General features: G+C 40.1%; 1 non-coding gene across 1 annotated transcript; it reads left to right on the forward strand.

The window, feature by feature from the left end:
* The first annotated feature begins 224 nt into the window (after positions 1-224).
* Positions 225-329, forward strand: LOC123326273. The gene has a single exon (XR_006540980.1). It is a non-coding gene; the product is annotated as a U6 spliceosomal RNA (small nuclear RNA).
* The last annotated feature ends 11,076 nt before the right edge of the window (positions 330-11,405 follow it).

The raw sequence follows: 11,405 nt of genomic DNA on the forward strand, positions 1-11,405 counted from the left end.
CTTTTAGTGACAACTTTCAGACCCATCTTTCTCCCAACCAACTGACTTCCTGGGTCACTGCTCATTCCCAAAGGAATGCAGAGTCCCAGGATAAAGGGAAGGACAGGGCAGCAGGTCCTATCCAAGGAAAATGTTCTATAATTTTTAATAATACTCTAGCCATATATATTCAAGGAAAATATGATTAATACATAATTTATCAGACTGAACTAAAATATGATTTGGTGCTCACTTTGGCAGCACATATACTAAATTGGACTGATACAGAGAAGATTAACACAGCCCCTTGCAAGGCTGACATGCAAACTCATGCAGTGTTCCATATTTTAATTAACAAATTAATTAATTAATTAATAAACAAATAAATAAGTGATTTGTGGTTGAAGAGTTTAACATCTCTTAAATGGTTAATTAATGAGAAAAATTCTGAATTTCCTCCCAAAGCTTCCACCCCTAATACAAATCCCCTTCTTGGAGAGAGTACTTTGAGTCAGAGCCTTGCAGTTTGATAGGAAGACATGAATCCTGGTTTCAGGCACACACTATCTATAAGCTATGTGACCTAAGTCAAGTTATTTGACTTTTTCCAAGCCTTTATTTTTTCCATTTGTAAACTGGCAATTCTAACTCACAGCTTTGTTGTGAAATGTAGGTAACATGGTGTTTATAAAAGCATCTATTACCAAGCCTGGTATATGATGGGCGCACAATAAAAATTTCATTTTCTTTTTTATCCTTTTTTTCTCTTTTATTTTCAGGTTATACTCAAGGCATGAGTGTTGTAGTGGTTTTGAACAACAGTTTTCATGTTACAGTTCTTAGTGAGCATGTCCTTCTTGAGAATATGTCCAGCAATCAATAACATTGTTTTGAAATTAGTATTTTTCCATGACACCAAAAAAAATTTTGGAAAATTCTTTCAGGTAAGTCCTTTCTTTGGAAAATTCCCATTCCCTCATTTGCAGCAATCAGTGCTATTTACCCCAGGACCCAACACCTTTCAAATGGTTATTTTCAATGTTAATAAATGATTTCATTCATTTCCTATTTTCCTCTGTTCACCAACCTGCCAGCCGCTGACCTTAAAATAACTGTACTGGTAAACAACTGATTCAGATTATTAGTAGGATATCTGTAATTGTGTTACATGGTCCACCCAGTTGGAAATGAGCAGACATGGCTCCTAGCACCTGGCTGTTTGAATTGGTGGCCGGCTTAGGAGGGCCTGGAAAGAAGGGTATCATAAAACTTGAAAAGATGAGTTCAAGGTTGATGAGAATAGAAGGCTCTGTTTTGCTCTTGTCATATTCTCCAGAGTGGCTGGCACATGGCAGCACAGAGTAGGAATTAATAAGTACATCTGGGTTGAGTGGATGCCGGGAAGGGGGCAAGTGTTATCCTTCTCCAAATTCAATTTTGCTCCAATTTTTTTTTTCAAGACCCTTCCTATTTTTGATAATTTTCACCATTTGGTGTTTCTTTTCTTCACCTGTCAAACTTCTCTTTGTATTTCTTACTCTACCTAGTGGCAAGGCTGGCCCTCCGAGAGTTCAGTAAATGTTTGTTGAATGAACAAAAGGTACAGAAGGTCTTCTGCAAAAGATACAAGAAGCTAAACTCTGAATGTTTTGAAAGAGAGAGATTGAGCGGGTGAGAGAGAAAGATAGACTGCATGCCTTTGTGCGTGGATATTTACATGTCTGATTTTAAAGTGCTCCTCTTCAAGGTGAGACACCAGATCACTGTTGCACTAAGATGTATACTCATTATTCATAGCTTTCTGATGCTGAAAGTTAATTAAGAAAACTCTACGAAGCATCCATATCTGGTTTCTCAACAGTGATTTTGATGACTTGAGTTGTGTTTTTTTTTCATCCTTATTGCTTTCAGATATACATAAATCTTTTCTCTCTCCATTTTTCCCCATGTGCGTGAAATGTGATACTTTTCAGTATTCTTGGGTTCTTTTGGAATCCAGACTTTTCACTTCCTCCACATCTGCTATGAAACTGAATATTGATTAATGTGACCCATAAACCTAACTGGTTAAATGGGGCCAATGACCAATTCCTATTCTTGGATTTTTTAGGAGTTTCTATCATTTTTTCCAATCTCTCTCTTAACTGTGCTTTTGTTGTTGTTGTTGTTGTTGTTGTTGTTGTTAATGAAAAGATTAAAGGAAAATTATATCAGCAGTAAAGTTCTCAAACACATCTGAGGCTTAAATTCCAAGCCTTTTGACCAATATTAACCCAGACTATCTTACTAAATTTAAGATAAAAATGTTTCTAACCTTGCCACTTTTGCCCTATAAAAATTAGAGTAATGGGGCGCCTGGGTGGCTCAGTTGGTTAGGTGACTGCCTTCGGCTCAGGTCATGATCCTGGAGTCCCGGGATCGAGTCCCGCATCGGGCTCCCTGCTCGGCAGGGAGTCTGCTTCTCCCTCTGACCGTCCCCCCTCTCATGCTCTATCTCATTCTCTCTCTCAAATAAATAAATAAAATCTTTAAAAAAAAAAAAAAAAAAAAAAAAAAAAAAAATTAGAGTAATGTGAAAACATATAACACCTAAACATCTCCAGAAAGAAGTGCCCATTTCATTGAAAGTCTCACATATGACAAAGAATAATTAGCAATAAAATAGGATTATCACTCAGTGATTCCACAGGACAAAAATATACTTAAGGAGAAGAAAACTGTAACCCTCAAGGGTCTGATATTCTGACTTCGACTGGTAAAAGATGCTATAAAGGATGGATGCCATGAAGACTGGGAGAGCAATTCAAGTCATACTATCACTTTTTCCCAAACAGAGTAGGATATACAGAGTCCTTGGTTACAAAATCCCAAGGGGTGCTATTTACATAGAATACAATGAAACCTTCCATAGTTTGTACAACATGGAGACCTGAATGTATGCAAGCAAATGAGCAGAGGCTTCCTCTAAGTAGCCACTCCCATAGAAAGTCTTAATCCCAAAATATTGCCTTGTTAAACTTTGGAATTACCTTAAAGGTCTGTGTTACATTCTTTGGAATATCCTTAATAACTGCAAATAATCCTTCAATGGTGGACTTGACATTTGGAAATATTAAAAATCTTTAGGTACCAAATCTCATATAAATCATAGAACCTGAAAAATGTCATTTTTTTTCTTGGTTAAAAAAAAAGAAAGAATTTTGAGGTATTTAGATTAATTTTTCCCTGTGACTGAAGTGACTCTGAACATTTTTCCCAAGGAGATAGAAGAAGATTAGGAGCAAAGGATGCCTCAATAGAATAAGCATGTGGCCTCCTAATGACATAATTTTGAGGATAGAAATGTTAATTTGGTTGTTTTATATTTTTTCCAAGTCTTGTTTTGTTAATATCACATGTAAAATCTAGTTTGAGTGTCCATATTGGTGCCTTGGTCTCCCCAGAGATGAAATGAGAAGAATATACTCTAAGGAGGCTGTTTCAGAGAATGTGTACGTTAAAAAAATTGCTCTGGAGATTTCAAATAATAATCCAGATGGAGAATACTTGGAAAAACCTTTGACTTGAGGCAAAAGTCTTGATCCCCTACCCTGACCCCATTACAAATTTATCAACACTATATGAGACAATTCAATATAACCATTTTGCAGAAGGGATGACAAAAGGAAGCAATTAAGACTTAACATGATTCCTAAGAAAGTTGTATTTTGGGGCACTTGGGTGGCTCAGTTGGTTGGGCATCTGCCTTCAGCTCAGGTCATGATCCTGGGGTCCTGGGATGGAGCCCCACGTCAGGCTCTCTGCTTAGCAGGGAGCTTGCTTCTCCCTCTCCTCCCCACTCATGTGCTCTCTCTTGCTATCTCTGTCTCTCTCTCAAATAAATAAAAACAACTTAAAAAAAAAGGAAAGTTGCATTTTATACTTCACCTGTTGATTATAGATCAGCAATTCTGCACAAGATTTCCAATTGTAGACAAAATAATCAATCAACCAACCTCTTCCTTTTGATCTTTTTGGTTTCATAATGAACCCAAGGACTAATAAGGCTGAACATGTTAGACTTCCCCCAAAACCAGGATACCACCTCTGCCTTTAGAAGGAAAAACCACGAATTCAGAAAATAAAATCAGTCTTTGCATACAGCACAATTAGTTCTACCAACTGAGAAGCCTCCCTACCTCTCATTTGCTTCTATTGCAGGTAGAATCTATTAAAGTTAGTCAGAGCCCTGGGGGTGGAGTGGGTGGGGTACATGTGTCTGTCTTGTGTTGGCCTGTTATTGTTGTGGTGCTCACAGGACCATGGGAGGCAGTGTTGAGTGATCCCTTTTATGTCTAGACAGATATTCATAATGAAATAGATGTCTGGCTCTTGAAGTTAACTTCTTAGACTGGAGGTATTTTGGTTTACAAAGGCCCAAATAAGAATGGATGACATTGTCTTGGGTGAAGCCATAGAGACTAGGAGGAAAAATGAGCAGGGGATGGGGAGAGGGTAAGGAGATCTCCTGCTGAAAGTTAAAATGACACCTATGGCAGAATAGTGACTATAATAAGAATCCTGTGTGTTAAACCATATTGACCTGGAAAGCATTCTTCAAGTCCAACTTTCCCAGACATCCAAATAACCTGCCTTGATCTTCTTTTTTTTTTTAAGTATATGTGCTGCCGAAGTGAGCACCTGCCTTGATCTTCTTAATGCCCCCAAATGATTGTGTTTTCCTAATGGCTTGTTTTCCTTTGGCTTCCTTAGGACCCTTGATTTTAGTAGAAACTAGAGCAAGCCTCTGGGGGTTCACATTACACCGGTTCCATGACCATTTTATGAATTTCATCATAAGCAAAGCTAGTTGGACAAAGAATGGGGTCTTACTTTTTGTTTTTCCATGTCCCCCCTTCCCAATTTTCCATACTGTGGAATGACATTTGAAAGGAATTTCTCATGGCTAATCCATTTCCACCTGTTAATGAAAGTGCATCATCCATTGGTTGGCCAAATTTAATGTTTCTGCATTATCTAGAAATGAGGATGTGATAGAATAAAACAAGTTAAAATAGAATGAGATGAGGAAATACTTTCTAAAAACTCCTCTTTTTTTCCTGCTTTCCTCCCCCTTTATAAGCATTACCATCATCTGCCTGCCAAGTGGAACTTATTGGATAATAGAGCACAGATGTACCTTGTTGTACTCAACAGATGAATTCCTGAAAAGCTGCATTTGATAGAATTTTTATAAATTAAATCATATTTTCCTGTAGACTTGCATTATAGTAACAGAAGCCATTATCCACATTTGACTGATCTTCAATTGGCAGAGGCCTCACACTTGGGCTTCAGGTTTCTCAGCCAAATCTCTTATGTCAAACAGTTAATGATCTGGAAATAATAAGCACTTATGTGAGCTAGGGGAGCACTATACTTAAAGGAAATGTCATTGTATTCCTCTGAAAGTAAAGAATCTTTATTTCATGATGTGAATTTTCACTTATGGAATCTTAGACTATCAGGAACATTACAGATGATGCAGTCCAAGCCTCTCTTTCTTGCAGAAGAGGAAACTGAGGCCCTGAGTGTTTATTCATCTGTGCCAGCATGCAAAAATATATGAAGGAAAGAATAACAGTTTAAGTTTGGCATCCTTGAATTCAAATGTTCTCTTCCCAGGCTACTAGTTGTTTGGTTTCGAGCAAGCTATCAGAACTTGCCTAGCCTAGTTTCCTCATCTTTAAGACAGAGATGGTATTACCCACCTTGAAGGGTTGTTGTAAAAATTAAATTAGGTAATGTATATAAAGGGATAACATAGTGCCTAGAACACAACAAAAGCTGGATGAATGTTTGTTTTCTCATTTCCATTTTTTGGATTTTTTCAAATGAACTGTTTTTAAAAAATACATTTCTTTTAAAATTGTAAAGGTCATAATGCTTGTTATTAAAATTTAAAGAAAGTTAAAGAATATAGGACAAAAATCAAATGGTTCTTTTCCCATACCCCAAGCTCCTTTCCTCAAACCTCTTTCTAAAGGAAAGCATCTTTAACAGTCTGGTTTGCTTTGTATCCTTCCAGATTTTTTTTTTCACCAGAAGCACATCCTATACTAACATCATTTTGAGAAACTTCTAAGAGTCTTTGTATCAGTCTTTTGCCATAAAAATGCTGTGTAACAGAACAACCACAAAATCTCAGTGGCATGCAACCATTAGTATTTATTTCTTACTCCTACATCTGAGGATCAGCTGTGTGGTTCTGCTGATGATAGGCACATTTGCCCGGCTGGGCTCTCGGCGGGAAGTTCCTGCTCAAGCCTGCTCTACAGGTGGGGGGTTGGCTGTGGTTTCAGTTCGTGTCTGCTGCATGGGTTTCTAATTCTTCTTGAGACCATCAGGGCACATGGGGCACGTTCTTCTCATGGCAGAAGTTGGAAGGTCTCTGAGAGAGGAGTGGAAACAAGCCATGTCTCCTGAGAACAAAGTTCACAGTAGGCTCACTTTTACTCTGGCACAAATTCCATTAGCCAAAGCAAGTCACCTGGCCAACCCCACCAAAAGTAGGAAGGATAGTAACTCCATTCCTAGAGAAAGGAGCTACCAAGTCACAGGGCAAACAGCATGGCCAGAGGGAGGAGTGAACAGTGGGGAACAACAGTGCACTCCTCCCTCATCGTAGCAAGGGCAAATCCATTGGAAAGCAGAACATAGACCCCTTGTCCCTATGGCTTGAGTGTAAACTCCTGGTGGGCAAGGACCATAATTGTTTTGTTCCTTGTTCTACTTCCATCAAATTTGGAGATTGGGGGGAAAATGGTATTGACTATTTGTTGAATGAAGATAGAGAATTCTGGTCCAGGAAACAAAAGCAGGACTATTAACCCGAAATGTTATTTGTATGTGTTTGTGAAGCTATGTCTTTTCCTTCAAACTTCAACAACATTTATCAAAATGGCAAGCTGGCAGCCAGTATTTAGAGCAGGCCAGAGGTTCCGCAGAAAGCCCTCTGTCAGTCAGCATAGTTTTTCTGCCAGTATAAACCTTTGCTTAATTGCTCTGGCCTGACCATCTAAGAATGACAAGCGCATCAGTAACATGTTGAAATAGAGATTGAACCCACAGCTTGCCTTTAAATGTCAGCAGCGAATCTGTGGTGTTGTCCTGAAATTTAGATATGGTTCCAACCCAATTGTCTTTTATAATTCATTGTGTTAACAGACAGAAACCGTAAAGGGAACATCGTGGAGTCACCTGAAGGGCGACCAGCCCACTGAGGCTGCGGAAAGGACCCTGTTTCTGAGTAGGGAGGAGGGGAGGCTGACCAGAAAGCTGGGAGCCAGTGCCTTGCCTCTAGCAACTGGTGCTGGGATCCAGCGCTCTTCGATCCCCCTCCCCCACTCCCCTCAGGTTTACCTCAGGGCCATCCAGTCCTCTTTGTGTATTATTTCACATTATCTTTCAGATAATCATAGTGTATTTATATAATTAGCCTAATTGTGGGTAATTGTGTGCCGGCACTGTGTAATTATGAAACCTAGCATCCAACACTGCGGCACGATTCGTAGGCAAGAGACACGGTACGTGCAAAGTAGCCGCTTGATCCTTCTCATTCAGGGTTTTTTTTTCCCTTTCAAGATGCCAGAAAGGAAGAACAGGCCTCTTTGTAAATCCATTATCTGCAAAACAAGGCCCCTGACAACCACTTCGTAGAGTTTTGGCGCTGGAAGTCAAAACCACGTGTAGGGGGAATGTTACGTCATTGTCTCTGGAGCTGGCAAAGGTTTACTTCCGGCACTGAGGAGCAGAAGGGTCAAATTGCCATCTTGGGGCTGATGCCCTCACCCAGGGCAGTCTCACTGAGGGTGATTTTGAACTAAGGCTTTGTATGTGCCATCCTTAATACAGGTTAATTAGCATGAGTTTGGGGATGATGGGAGGGTCTCTCCTCTCCCAGAACATCTCTGTTATCAGCGCCCACAAATGCCATTGTCTGGACCTCATACTGGCCATAACAACAACTCTGTGTTGAGTGTTTAACATCTGCCAGGCCAAGCACTGTGCTGAACATTGACCTGCATTATCTTGAAGGGTAGGTACTATTGTTATTCTCATTTTACAGAGGGGGAGGCTGAGGTTCCAAAAGGTTAAGCAAGTTGACCAAAGTCCCACAGCCGGTAAGTAGCTTCATAGGCATTTGAATCCACATTCTCTTGAGCCCAGAGCCCTTGCTCACACTATGCTTTGGGATGGAGGGTTATCCACCTGTGCACATTTGTTTTTAATATTTACTCAACGTGCTTACTTTCCTTGGCTGCCTGAAGGTTGGGTAGGGTCAAAAGACTGGTGTGGGTGGGGGCAGGGATCACACTGAGAGGACATGCAGGTGCTGGTGAGCACTGGTTGGGAACTGGAGGAAAGGATGAGGATGAAGCTTTCAAGGAGAAGGTAATGAGGGATGAAGAAAATCAGTTGTACCAGCAACTAGACTTGGTGTCGTGTGTGTAAGACTGAACCATAAGCTTCCCCAGAAAGTCTTCTTCACTGGGGCAGCACACTTCTGTCTCAGAAAAGTCCTGGGATTCCAAGAGATGCTCAATAGGTATTAGTCAAATAAACGAAACTCCTAGGTGGAGGGCGGAATAACAAACTCAGACGACCGCAGGGTCCAAGTGGTTATGAAAGTGAATGATGCTGGCCAGATTAAAGACAAACAAATAGTGCAAAGTGAAAATGCTAATAGGGACGAAGTCCCAGAGAGTATGTATGTGACTTCCCAAAGTCACAAACCTAATGCGTAGCAGAACTATTAATAGCACCTGCATCTCCTGACCTTCTATCCAGTGTTTTTTTCCATTACTGCTGCTATTTAAGCTCACAGATGTGTATTCTTCCATCCACTATCACAGATCTGTTGAATTTAATCCATCGCTTTCGTTTTACAATGGGGAAACCAAGGCCCAGAGAAGGAAAGGGGCTTGCCCAGGGTCATATAGGAGGTAAGTAGCACAGCCAGGCTTCCTGGATCACAGCCTAGGGCTCTTTCTATTAATCACGGGGTCTCATATATACCCAGGGAGTACCCTGACTTTGAGGGCAGTCAAAACTCTGTGAGAATTCATTCGGCTGCTTTTCTACCTATAAATCAGGATACATTTTTTTTATTACAACCGGGGAAGTAAATTACTGTTAACCCAAAAGTTGGATTTATATTAAAGATGGTTCCTTCATAACATCAGAGAATGTTAGATCTGGAAGGGCCTTTAGAGAGCACAAGATCTGCCACCCTCATATTACAGATGAGGAAACTGAGATTAGTTTTGGAATTAATGAGGAATATTTTTGTCATTTACATTATGGTTCTTCAATGTCATTCAGAAACTAGAGAAGGTAAGAAAAAGAACAGAAGCCTAGTAGACAGAAGCTACTCCTCATCCCCTGCAATGAATCCCTTCTTACTCACCAATGCCCTTTTCTTCTGGAGCATTTAGGGAAGAGTAATCACCAGCACAGATGGAGCAAATTTTCCTAAAGGGATGCTAGCAGGAGTAGATGATGCCCAGTATCTTTGTTCCTGCATGAAGGGGCAAAGAGTTTGTCCTCATAGAGGATGTTCTTCAGTGCTTAAGAGAAGGTAATCATTCCAGGAAGGCAGAGCCTTGAGCTACATGTTAAGAAGAAAATTAGAAAAGGAGGCAAATTTGTAGCAAGTGTTCCTGCAAGCCCTCTGCATTGTAAAATGGTCAACTGGGAATCTTGAATAGTGAGACCTGTACTGGAAACTCAGGAGCCCATGGGGCCAGCAGGTATTAAAAAGAGGCAAAGAGAGGGTGTTTGTCTTATCCTATTGTCAGATCCAATGATTTTAGCACTATCAGCTTTTCTTTCTCTTTTTTTTTTCAAGAGAAGCTAAACCCTGATTTTTAAAAATTAGGGACTAATTACATTTTAAAAAAATGCAGCATAGGGCAAAAACCAAAATGAAATCCCATATCTGAGGTCAGAGTTGGCTGCTGGCTTACCATCTTTGAATCTCAGTTTTAGAGCTTAGCTGAGCTGACCAACCAGAGCAGAGGTTGAGTCCTGGGGGGCTAAGCTAGGACAAAAGAGCAAGATGTGTGGGAAGTTCACTTGGAGCCTCCATAGACAGACAAACTGTTTTGAAGATCCAACTCTTCTTTCCCAGTAAGGTAAATGAACGAAAAACTTATCTTGAAAATATAATATCTGTGCTGGAGACGGTGCTATTATACAGAAGGAGCCCTAGTTTAAGAGACAGGAGTAATGGTCTTAATGTCTCCAGTTTTTGCTTGATGACCTTCGGTAAATCATTCCCCTCTCTGACCCTCCAATCCATAAAGTCAGGCCCTTCAGGGGTGCCTGCGTGGCTCAGTCAATTAAGCCTCCAACTCTTGATTTTGGTTCAGGTCATGATCTCAGAGTTGTGAGATCGAGCCCCAGGTCGCTTAAGATTCTCTCTCTCCCTCTCCCTTTGCCCGCCCCCCTTCCTTCGCTAAAAAAATATATATATAAATAATAAAACTATAAAAACTTAAAAAAAATGAGGCCCTTCATCCTGCCTTAATTGCCTCACAGGTTTATTGGAGATCAAATCAGATAATGCTGTGAATCTACTGGGTAATCTGTAACATGTTATGCAAACAAAAGGGAGCCTTAAAAATCTGGGAATCAACTTTTTATATGAGAAAATTGGGATATAATGGAAAAAGCACAGATTTTGAGTCAGATAAAACATGGGTTCAAATGCTGGATATCCCACCACCAGTCATACTGTCTTGAGCAATATTTCTCTGTTTTGAAGCTCAATTTTCTCGACAAAATGGGATAATAATGTTTCTCTATATAATGCTTTTGTAAGGATTAAATGAACTGTGTATGTAAATAATGCACATAGAATATCAGTGGGTGCCTGATAAACATTATTTCTTTTCTAAATATATAATTAGAATTCACTGCCTCATGAAGGCATTGCATTATAAAAGAGAATTGTTCGTTAGTAACTTTCCCTATTCTGAAAGGATATGATATTGAACAAAGGAAAAAAAAAAAGGGGGGTTTAGTAGATTAAAAAAACAAACAACTCAGAAGGAAATGAAAAGTGGGGAGGCAGTTAGGGAAAGCTTTAGCCAGGAGGTGAAATTTAACCTAGTCTCTTGAGCACGAGATGACACTGGGCAGGCTTAACTGTGGGGTGATAGCAGTGAACATTCTAAGCAGAGGGACAGCATGGGCAAGACCCTGGAAGAGAGATAGAGCAAGCTACTTCCAGAAAATAGAATGGTAGGCATCTGAGTTATAGATCCTGCGGTAATTGAAGGGAGTAGGGAGAACCAGAAAGGTAGCCAAGACTAGTTTGCATTCCTCAGGAGTTTGCTTTGTAGCCAAGACTAGTTTGCATTCCTCAGGAGTTTGCTTTATTC

This window comes from Neomonachus schauinslandi, chromosome 11 (genome assembly GCF_002201575.2).
Source record: "Neomonachus schauinslandi chromosome 11, ASM220157v2, whole genome shotgun sequence".
In the NCBI taxonomy this organism is placed as follows: domain Eukaryota; kingdom Metazoa; phylum Chordata; class Mammalia; order Carnivora; family Phocidae; genus Neomonachus; species Neomonachus schauinslandi.